At 49.8% G+C, this 11176-nt stretch overlaps 1 pseudogene; it reads right to left on the bottom strand.

The window, feature by feature from the left end:
• Positions 1–2160: 2160 nt before the first annotated feature.
• On the bottom strand, positions 2161–3212 carry LOC113621444 (methylosome protein 50 pseudogene; annotated as a pseudogene).
• Positions 3213–11176: the final 7964 nt, after the last annotated feature.

The following is an 11176-nucleotide window of genomic DNA, read 5'->3' as shown; positions in this document are numbered from 1 at the left end:
GGGGTGCTGAAAATGTTCTGGAATTAGATAGTGGTGGTGATCACACAACCTTGTGATTGTTCTAAAACCCAGTGAAATGTACACTTTGAAACAAATGGATTTTATGGTATGTGGAATATATTTCAATAAAGCTGTTTTTTTTTTTTTTTTTTTTTAGAAGAAATCATGAAAACAGTCGAGCAAAGAATTAGGGTGACCAGCTGTCCCAGTTTGCCCAAGACTAAAATCAGAAAAGTCCCAGGCAAAACAGGGTAAGTTGGTCACTCTGCATAGAATGCAAACTTTACATTTATTTGAATGATCAAATGTGAGAATTTAAAGAAATTTCCTGGTTATATGAGAGGTAAAGCAGGGGGAAAGCTTAAGGAGCAATGACCTAAAGGTCCAACAACAGGAGGTAGTTAAATTCATTCATTCATTCATTCATTCCCCACTAGAATGTAAGCTCCACAGGGGCGAGGGTTTTTGTCTGTTTTATTCACTGCTGTACTCTGAGGGCCTAGGACTCTGCCTGGCACACAGTCCATGAATGTTTGGTGAGGAGAGCTGTATGCTAAGTGCCAGTGGTGCATTAGTTCCTCCTGTCCTAGGGCTTAAACTGCCTCGTGGCTAGTTTAATAAGCAGACAAACAAGACACTAGTGAACAGATGAGGGAATAAGATAATTTCAGATAGTGATATATGTCATGAAGAAAATAAAGTGATCGAGTGGATCACTTTAGGCTGAGTGGTCCCAGGAGCCTTGCTAAGAAGGTGACTTCTGAGGAGGGGGACACCCACTGACAAGCCACTCTCAATGGTGTTAAGAAAACATCTTTTTTTCCAACAATGAATCAACTTCTTATTTCACTGACGGATACTTCTGATTCTCTATCTGATGCCGCATTTAAAATCTTCAGAGTCCCCCAAAACAGCATTCAGTCTTCTTATATCCAGAGACAGGGGCCCAGAGGCAAAAAAGCTCAGGCCCCAGGCTGTTTTCAGGTGGGACAATGGCAGACATTCCTATGCAAGCCTGTGTCAGTTTTTAACTGAAATGCCATTAAGCTCTCCATCCTGAAACTTTTTTCTATGACGTCTGTGGCAGAAATACACTCATCTCTCATATACATAACTCCATGGGGGTGTGGGGTGGGCATTACACAGGTGCCAGCCAAACTTCTTATTCAGCCAGAAACTGGACTTCTTCAGTTTAATAGCAAGGAGATGAGCAAAACTGTGGTGAGTGTGCTGGCTCTTCCTCAAGGTGAGCTGGGCTGGATGTGAACAGAAGCACATGATAAAGGTGAATTAAGCTCTATAAAAAAATTAAGTTGCTCCTATCTCTATGAGCAGTCTATGAGCTGCTTCCAAGAAACCAGGATGCCCACATCCCATATACCTCATCCAGACAAGGCCAATTCCTCACGCACAGCTACATGGGAAGCATAAAAACCTTTTGTTGGACTTCCCTGGTGGTCCAGTGGTTGAGACGCCTCACTTCCAATGCAGGGGTCGTGGGTTTGACCCCTGGACGGGGAACTAAGATCCCACATGCTGCAGGGCATGGCCAAATAACCCCCCAAAACAAAACAAAACAAAATCTCTCAAATAACGTCTTGCTTTAAAAAAAATCTTCTGTACAGCTGAACCAGTTTGCAAGGCAGAAATAGAGACACAGATGTAGAGAACAAATGTATGGACACCAAGGGGGGAAAACGGGGGTGGGGTGGGGTGGAGTGGTGGTGGTAGTGGTGGTGGGATGAACTGGGAGACTGGGATTGACATATATGCACTAATATGCATAAAATAGAGAACTAATAAGAATCTGCTGCATTAAAAAAATAAAATTCAAAAAAAAAGGAAAAAACCTTTTTCTTTAAAAGAAAAAAATCTTTTATTAACATTGTGGGGTGGGGATTGGGTCTAGGGAAAGATGTGGGATGGCTTTTTTATTCCCCCTGCCAGCAACAGCTATGTATCTACACACACACTCAGACACACATACATATCCACGTTCAAGGAAGTTTTTCTTCCCTGACTACAGGACCCCAGAATCCAGCCTGCCCCAGGCTGAGAGACAGTGCCTATTAACTGCACAGGTCTGACGTATCAACGTACTGTATAAGGCTCCTGTGTTGTCTCACAAACTGAGAGCGCAGGGACAAAGGGAGTGGATACTCACGGGGGGTTTGCTTTTTGTCTGAAATCCAACCTACTTGGCAACACTCTTAGGACCAGGCTCTGGGAGAGGTTCTGTGGGCACGATATGGTGGGTGACCTGACGGTCCCAGCCCACTGGGGTAAGAAGGGAGTGGTTTCGCAGGGACAGAGTAGTATCTCTCACAGTCTCTGTGGGCTCAGCTTCCACACCCCTCGGCAATGCCTGAGTCCAGCACAGCAAGTGAGCCGTCTTCACTGACAGAGGCCAGGAAGGGAGCGCTGTGTGGGGAGAACACCAGCCCAGTGACACACTGGGAGCGCACAGCTGAGCTGAGGGCATAGCTTGCACTCTTTGTGCCCACAAGGGAGACAGTCCATTCTCATCACCGAAGACAGACTTTACTCCGCTGAGGATGCCAAGGCTGGGAGGTAGGAAGGTAGTCAGAGGCACTGCAGCCCATCTGTGATGCTGGCTTGGGGCAGTGGATATCCCACAGTGAAATTCTACTGTCCTCAGTGCATGAAAGAAACATGGAGTCCTTGTGTAGAGAGGCAGCAACACAGGTGACCTGCCCAGAGTGAGCTCGGTATGAATTCAGAATCATCTACTGAGCAAGGTCCCAAACCTTGATGCAGAAGTCTTTGCTACCACCAACCGCTTGTGCGCCAGAGCTTGGGACACTGCAGACACGATGTCATCGTGCTCATACTTGCAGAACTTGCTGTCAATGAGCGTCTCATTCTCATCCAGCTCCCACAATTCAACAGCACCTGAATTGGAAGCCATTAGGATACCTCTGTCCCCTACCCAAGTGAGGTCAGCCACTCCAGCCTCCGTCTGGACTCCAGCGGAGCAGAAATCTTCCTTGCGGACAGCACAATGGTCCCTGAAAAGCCAGAGGGAGCCAGTCCAGCAGAGGCCACTCAAGCTGGAAACTGTTAGCAGGAATGCCCCGATACCACACCGCCTCCAACTGATGCCCCATACAGGTGGGCGCATTTGGGGGATGGTTCCACTCCCCGCTGCCAGGGGTACAAGTTGGGGGTGGGGTTTCCTTCCAAATCTCCATGGTTCCAACTCCAACCTGGCCCCAAACTGGACGCCCGCCAGAGATTCAGCTCTGCCAACCCCCACGTGGTCCCTCCTCAGGAAAACATCTTAATGGCCAGGAAAACGTTCATGGTGAAGTGGTACCCTTATGTTCATAGCAGCACTATTCACAGTAGCCAAGACATGGAAACAACCTAAATGTCCATCAACAGATGAATGAATAAAGAAGATGTGGTACATCTATACAATGCAATACTACTCAGCCATAAAAAGTATGAAACAATGCCATTTGCAGCAACATGGATTCAACTAGAGATTATCATACTAAGCAAAGGAGGTCAGAAAGAGAAAGACAAATACCATATGTTATCACTTATATGTGGAATCTAAAATATGGCACAAATGAACCTATCTATGAAACAGAAACAGACTCACAGACATAGAGGACAGACTTGTGGTTGCCAAGGGGGAGGGGGGTGGGGGAGGGATGGAGTGGGAGTTTGGGACTAGCAGATGCAAACTATTATATATAGAATAGATACACAACAAGGTCCTACTGTACAGCACAGGGAACTATATTCAATATCCTTTGATAAACTATAATGGAAAAGAATATGAAAAAGAATGTATATATATGTATAACTGAATCACTGCTGTACAGCAGAAATTAACACAACATTGTAAATCAACTATAATTCAATAAAATAAATTTTTAAAAAAGATAAGATATAATAAAGCACGTTGAAGGTGGGAAGTCATGGGTGATTTCTTTTTACTTTTCTAAAGCATTCTTGTATTTCCCCAATGCCCTGCATGACGCAAAAATCTGGGGGATTGGATCCTGGGGTGAACCAGACAAATGAGGTCCCTGCTCTCATGGAACAGGTATATTTTATAACTGGGAGAAACAAAACCCAGAATAAAGGAGTAACGTTATTTTTTTAAAAGATTGAAGAAATTGCACTGGTAGGTGTGCCAAAGAGCCAGCTGGAATCTGGAGTCCGGGTTAGGAGTCGGATGCAGCAGCTGTGCAGCCCGGGGTGAGAGCGGAGCTTGCTGGGGAAGGAACAGAAAGTCAGGGAGCACCTCTCAACAGTCATCCATTGTGTGCATGGGTGTAAGTCCTTTCCCCTCTCTCAGCCTCAGTTTCCCCATCTGTTAAATAAGAGGAGACACTAGAGGTGTTTCTTGTTTTTAAAAGATTTATTTATTTATTTATTTATTTTTGGCTGCGTTGGGTCTTCATTGCTGCACGTGGGCTTTCTTTTTAGTTGAGATAAGCAGGGGCTACACTTCGTTGGGGGTGCGCAGGCTTCTCATTGCTGTGGCTTCTCTTGTTGCGGAGCTCTAGGCGTGCGGGCTTCTGTAGTTGCGGCAAGCAGGCTCAGTAGTTGTGGCACGTGGGCTCAGTAGTTGTGGCTCGTGGGCTCTAGAGCACGGGCTCAGTAGTTGTGGCGCACGGGCTTAGTTGCTCTGCGGCATGTGGGATCTTCCTGGACCAGGGCTCAAACCCCTGTCCCCTGCATTGAAAGGCAGACTCTTAACCACTGCACCGCCAGGGAAGTCCTTCCTTCCCTTTTAAGACTGAATAATACTCCACTGTATATATATATATATATATATATACGTTAGGTAGTTGTGAGTTTCCTTCAGCTCCAACATTGCAGGATTCTCAATTCCAAGTGGCTGTCCACCCTGGGGCTGATTGCTGCCTGGTGGGTTGGGGACCCTGGCTTCAAGCTGACTTTCCCTCCTGCTTGTGTCACCAGGCAGCCAGGGGAGGGCCCCGGGGGATGAAAGGCTTTGGCTAAATACCTGCTGCCTTCTCTCTGGAGCTTCAGGAGCCAGGTCAGGGCCTGGCGCAGGGCAGGGGAGGGGAGTTAATGACGGCCTGTCAGAAGCTTTGTCATCCAGATGAAACTGACCCTGCTCCCGGGCCCCTGCTCCCAGGCCGGCCTGATTACAGGGAGCCCTATTCTTCCCCTCCTCAGGGCCAGGCCTGGCCTCGAAGCAGCCTCTGCACGCCCAGCTGCTCTGGAGCAGCTGCAGAGATAGGCCAGCTGAGGAATCTGGGGTAGCAGCCACCGAAATGCACTGGCTTTGGGGCCAGAACAACAGATACAACGCATGGTGAAGCCAGCAGGCTTATGCGGTGGTTCTCATCTGGGGGTGACTAGCAATAACAGCCACTGTTGCCTGAAGTTTTAATAGGTTCCTCATGTACCAAGCACTGGACATGAATTATTTCATTTAATATCACACAGCCCTAGGAGGTTGGTACTGCTAACCCCATTTTACAGAGGAGCAAGCTGAGGCTTGGGGAGCCTTACACAGCTGGTAAGCAGCCCAGCCTTGTTCGGTGATGAAGCCTGATCTCTTATCCCCTGGTTCTGCACTTGGGTGGACATTTCTTTGGTGAGTTCCTTGGTGGAGGGCAGATGGATGGAGATCTATTTGCCTTCCCTGCACCAACAAAGGGCAGCAGCTCTTGTAGCTGCTCGGGGTTCTGCTTCCAAACATGTGAAAGCCACTGCTGTAGTTCACCTCATTTGTTTTACAGGTGGAGAAACTGAGGCCCTGGGAGGGACAGGGAACTGTCCAGGTTCACTCCAACAGGGTCTATGGCAGAGCTGGGACTAGAACCTGAGTCCAACCTCCCAGCCGTGCTCTGTTTTTGGTGCCCACGTGGCCTGCTAGATCTTGTATGTGACCCACACAGGCAGGAGGGCACTCTGGGGCCTCACCTGCTGGGTCTGCTGGGCCTGGACCCCCACCCTTCCTTACAGAAGGAGGGAGATGCAGAGGTGGCCGGCAGTGGTGCAGAGAATAGCATGCAGGCTGGAGCTCAGTTCTGATCCTGCTGCTACCTTGCTATGTGGCCTGGGTAGCTCTGCTCTCTCCAGGCCTCAGTTTCCCCTTCTGTACAATGGGGGTTGATGACAGTTTGGACCAACAGGCACTGGGCAGGGGAGGAAGAGTGGTTAGTCAGGAGGAGAGGAAGGGAGGAGAGGAAGGGAGTGTATGGAGAGAAAGGGAGGAGCCACGGGGCCGCAGGACACCCTGCCTTGCCCTGCTGTCCTGGGGAAACACCCCAGCCCACACTCCACTGCTGGCTAGGGGATGCCGCTTGGCCTGAGAGTGTCCAAGCCTTGGATGAGAGAGTTCTTGGTCCCCAAGGCTGCCATGGGGCCGGTGGCTTCCCTTCCTCAGCCTGAATCCTCGCCCTGAGGACGGTGCTGGCCTCATGAGGACTTAGAGGAGGCTGAGTTCCTGGGTGGGCACTCCCATGGGCGTCAGCCTCACCCAGCCACGTGTGCTTGCATCCCTGCAGTGCGTGTATGTGCAAATGCACGCCTCACACGGCAGGGACTCTCACAGGCCAAGAGAGGCCCAAACCAGTTCTTATTTTTGAGGCTTCCAGTAATTTAAAAATGAAGACATGCCGAAACAGTCTGGCCACAACTGTGGTGTGTTTAACATACTTCTTTTATTTAATAAATGAACATCTTTAACATGCGCCCACACACACTCACAAATCCAATGCAATTGAGAGATTCCTAAGATCATTGCAGGAATTATAAATGATATGAGTTCACAGTGCTGTGTGGTCTGGTGACGGGATATAGTTTAAAATTGTATGATGAGCGTCCTGTTCTTTCCATCTTGCGCGTGATTCCCTGGGACTAGACACGCAGCCTCCTTTGAGTGTACATTGTTTTCTAACATTTTATTATGAAAAATGTCAAGCATCCAGGAAGGTTGAAACAATTGTACACTGAACACCCACATCCTTATCATCTGGAATCTATGAGGAACATCTTGCAATATTTGCTTTAAGTCATATCCATCACTTTTTCCATTCTTCCATCCAAATCCATCCTTTCATCTCTCTATCCCTCCACCCGTTCTTCTGTTTTTTGATGCATTTCTGAGGCTCACGAACGTGAGGACTCAGTCAAATGACACTCTTTTCCCTCCTCCTTCTCCCTGACAGTAACAGGCCTTGCTGCACTCACACTCACACTCACACACACACCCCCCATGTAAAATCCTCATCGGCACACACCTCACATGTTTCACCCATGTTCTCCAATTCATGCATGTCCTCTCCTTACACATATTGACATGAATTCACATATGCAAACATCACACATGATCACCTGTGCACACACACACATAAAGACACACACACACACACACAGTGCCCACATGTGCATTTGTGGCAGACTTTTGATATCTGTAAAAGGAGCATCCAGAGACCTAGAATCCTCAGACCTGTGACCCTCGGGTAGCCCGTGCCAGGCCCTGGTTTACTCCTCCAGCCTTCGCTTCCGGCAAGTGTCAGGGGCTCCCCTGCAGCTCCCCGCCCCACATGTCTCACCTTTTCCACTTTTCTCACAGTCTTCTCCCTCACCTCCCAGCCACATTCCACAGAGAAAACCTCCCACAAAAGTTCCTTCTGGAGTGTTAACCACCTCTGGGTACAAAGCCCACCAGACTGCCGCTCCAGGAGGGCAGGGACAGTGTTGGCTTTTTCACACCACATCCCCGGCACATGGCACCCAGCAGGCCCTGTGGTCGGTTGAAAAAGGAACAAAAGCGGCAGAGCTTTGCATCCCCTGGGCAGCCTCAGGGGCATACGCGTCACACATGCTCACCGCCATGCACACACAACACATTCTGCATGCATCCGTGCTCACATGTACATCGTGTGTGTGTCTGCGTTCATGCACACACCTGTCTGCCTGTCTCCATATTCTCCAGATGGAGTCAATTCCAGGACCTGAGTCCTTTCCTAAAGCCTTGGTCGCCTAAGACCACTGTGAGCACATCTGCTGGAGTGTGAGGTCCAGATGTGGCCCCATGACCATGCGCTCCTGAGCTTGGCCCTGTGCATCTGCATGGCAGAGGTTAAGAGTACCAGCTCTGGGCTTCCCTGGTGGCGCAGTGGTTGAGAGTCTGCCTGCCGATGCAGGGACACAGGTTCGTGCCCCGATCCGCGAGGATCCCACATGCCGCGGAGCGGCTGGGCCCGTGAGCCATGGCCGCTGAGCCTGTGCGTCCGGAGCCTGTGCTCCGCAACGGGAGAGGCCAAAAAAAGAGTACCAGCTCTGAGAATTCCCTGGTGGTCCAGTGGTTAGGACTCCACGCTTCCACTGCCGGGGCCCTGGTTCAATCCCTGGTCGGGAAACTAAGATGCTGCAAGCCGCATGGCGTGGCAAAAAAAAAAAAAAAGAGTACCAGCTCTGGAGTCCGACAAAACCTGGGTTCCATCCTTGCTCTGCTTGTAATCACTTTATATGTTTCACGTATGACTTACGTGAGTGCTACTTCTTGGAGCATGGATTTCCTTATCTGTTAAATGGGAAAATAGTTCCCATCTTAAAAGCGTCTTACAGGAGATGCTCTTAGCAGGGTGCCTGGCATGTTGTAAGCACTTAAAAATGGTTGCTGTGGATATCATTATTGTTGTTACTTCAGGCCTTTGCCTCAAACTCCCATGCACCCTTTGGGAGGGAGGGCAGCCTTGGTGGGGGGCTGTGTATGAGTGGATGGTGTCTCGTGAATGCCTCTCCCCAGAAGCTCCCCCAATCCCAAGCCCTTATTATCCCACATGCATATTCATAAGGGATAGCTCCAGCCCTGCTCTGTAAATTGGTCAGAAGAAGGAAGTGGAGGTCAGGTCAGAGAGTGAGGCTCAGGGGACAGGAAGCTCAAAGCCAGAGTGCATCTGAGTCCTCACAGACAGGAGGATGGTAAGAGGGATGGGCAAGGATGGGTGGGGGATACTGGGGGCCATGGGGGAGTTTGAGCAGGGGATTGTCCCCATATTACAGATTTGAAAACTGAGGCCCAATGAGATCAGATTAGAGAACCCTTGGGCTGAGTGGCCCAAGAAGCCGGGTCCTGCTTCCTTTGGGATCTGGAGAGTTGAGCATCTGTCTGGGCTGGGTGATGGGCACAGGGGGTTGGACCAATTGACCCCTGTAGGTTTCTCTCAATGGGTGTAGTTTAATGGCATTACATGGTTGGAAGAGCTGTGGTGATCCTGAACCCCAACCCTCCACTGAGGCTCCAAGAGGACGGGTGACTTGCCAGGATCACACAGCTGCTGACAGTAATCTTGCCTTTGGAGGTGTGAGAGATAGAATTATTCTGGTCTCTTGCAAGAGATTCAAGACTGGGAGAAAAGTGGGTGGGCTTGTCAGGATACCAAGGAGTGAAGGTTCTTTATCCCCCTCCTCATTTCATCTCCTCACTACTCCCGTGAGACAGCTGGAGCAAAAACGATTATCTCCATTTTACAGATGAGAAGCATGAGGCTGGAAGAGGAGGAAGCACCAGGAGAAGGCTACAGAGTGAGTTGTCTGCAGGGGGTCTGCCCCTCTGTGCAGGGCGATGTGGGGATGTGAGAGCCCAGCTCGCCTCCATCTTGGGCAGGGTGAGGCCAGGACAAGGCAGCACATCACCCTGCTCTGGAAAACTTCAATCTAAAAAATCAGAGGGGGCTGTTTCTCTACACTTGCAGGTATATTAATCCCTCCCTCCTTTCAGATAATTGCCTGTTTCTTAGAACGCTTTCTGGATGCTTGGAACTGCTCTGTGAGGTTAAGTAAGATAACCACTCCCATTTCAGGGTAAGAGAGAATTGATCTCCAGAGCGGCAGAGGGTGTGAGAGGCAGTGACAGAACAAGAGTCTCAGCGAAGTCGTGGGTGTTTTCTACTGGACCAGTTCATGGAAAGGGACGTGTTGAGGGATGGAAAATTCGGCTCTTGGGGCAGCAGTGTCAAAAGGAACTGACCCTGGGGTGGGTGGCCGTGAGAAGGGCTCACTTCAGACTGCTAGGTGGCAGATTGAGGACACTGGCCTTGTGGTAAATGTTCAGGCATTCATTCATTCAGGAAGCATCCACTGCCTTCGTGTACCAGGCCCTGTGCTGTGCCCAGGGCAGGGGAGGGACCGGCCAGAGGTGAAGCAGACAGTCCTTGGGTGGCTCAAAGTCTCCTGAGGGTCTCTGACTAGGACTGAAGACATCATTGGACAGAAAAAGAGGCTGACTGGGTATTGTCACCTCTGCTTTCAAACAGAGGCAGTGAGATGTCGGGGACAGGCCTTGGGTTCTGAGATCAGGGCCAGATTGGGCGGTCTTCTAGCTCTGCCCTTCTGAGCTGTGTGGCTTTGAGCAGCAATAATAACTAAGCACAATAGTCATAGCTGATGTTTATTCAGTGCTCAGTTTACGTCTAGCACGTCACTTTACTTCTTTGAACCTGTTTCCTCATCTGTAAAATGGAATGGAGTAGGAGTTAGTCTACTTCTCAGGGTTACTATAGGGCTTGAATGGGACCATGTAGGTGAAAGAGTTTGGTATAAGCTTGAGCTGTGTGGTAACTTTAGTTATTTGTGGGGCTGTAAAGGGGCCCCGTGTTGTAGAAACACAGGGAAGCAGGAGGATATTTATTCCTAATGGAGCCAGGTAGTGGTTTTGGGGGAAGGGTGTTTCTCTTCACCAAAAAGATATGCGATTGTGAGCAAGGCTTTGAAGGGTAGAGAGGGGGATAAAGAGAAGGACTTTCCAGGGGTCGGGTATCCTGTGTGCAAAAGTGTGGAGGAGGGAAAGTGTAGGGATGTTTGCAGAACAGTCCTGGTACAATGAATGGCTAAGCCTGGCGCCCCATGAATCGCCAAGGATGCAGTCAGGTAGGATCTTTGGCCCCGGGGCCAGCTTTGAGGCAAGCAGATTTCCTTCCCTAACATTATCCCATCTACGGCTGAGTGAGGAGCGGGCTGGAGGGTGAACCGAGAGTGATTACAGAGCCCTGTTTCTGGGTCTCTCCCACCTACCTCTAGGGGACGGTCTGGCAGGAATGTGACCCACCCACCCCTTCTGACCTCCTTAGCTGGGGGTCAGGTTCGGGCATCCCTGGAGCGATGAGCCGGGTGGCTCTGGGGAGCATGTGGCCCAAGACAGGAGTCAGTA

Source organism: Aethalodelphis obliquidens, unplaced genomic scaffold, assembly GCF_003676395.1.
Source record: "Aethalodelphis obliquidens isolate GAN/ISIS:26980383/991018 unplaced genomic scaffold, ASM367639v1 scaffold9, whole genome shotgun sequence".
In the NCBI taxonomy this organism is placed as follows: domain Eukaryota; kingdom Metazoa; phylum Chordata; class Mammalia; order Artiodactyla; family Delphinidae; genus Aethalodelphis; species Aethalodelphis obliquidens.
The sequence above is the reverse complement of the archived record's forward strand: the minus strand, read 5'-3'. Positions and strand labels throughout refer to the sequence as shown.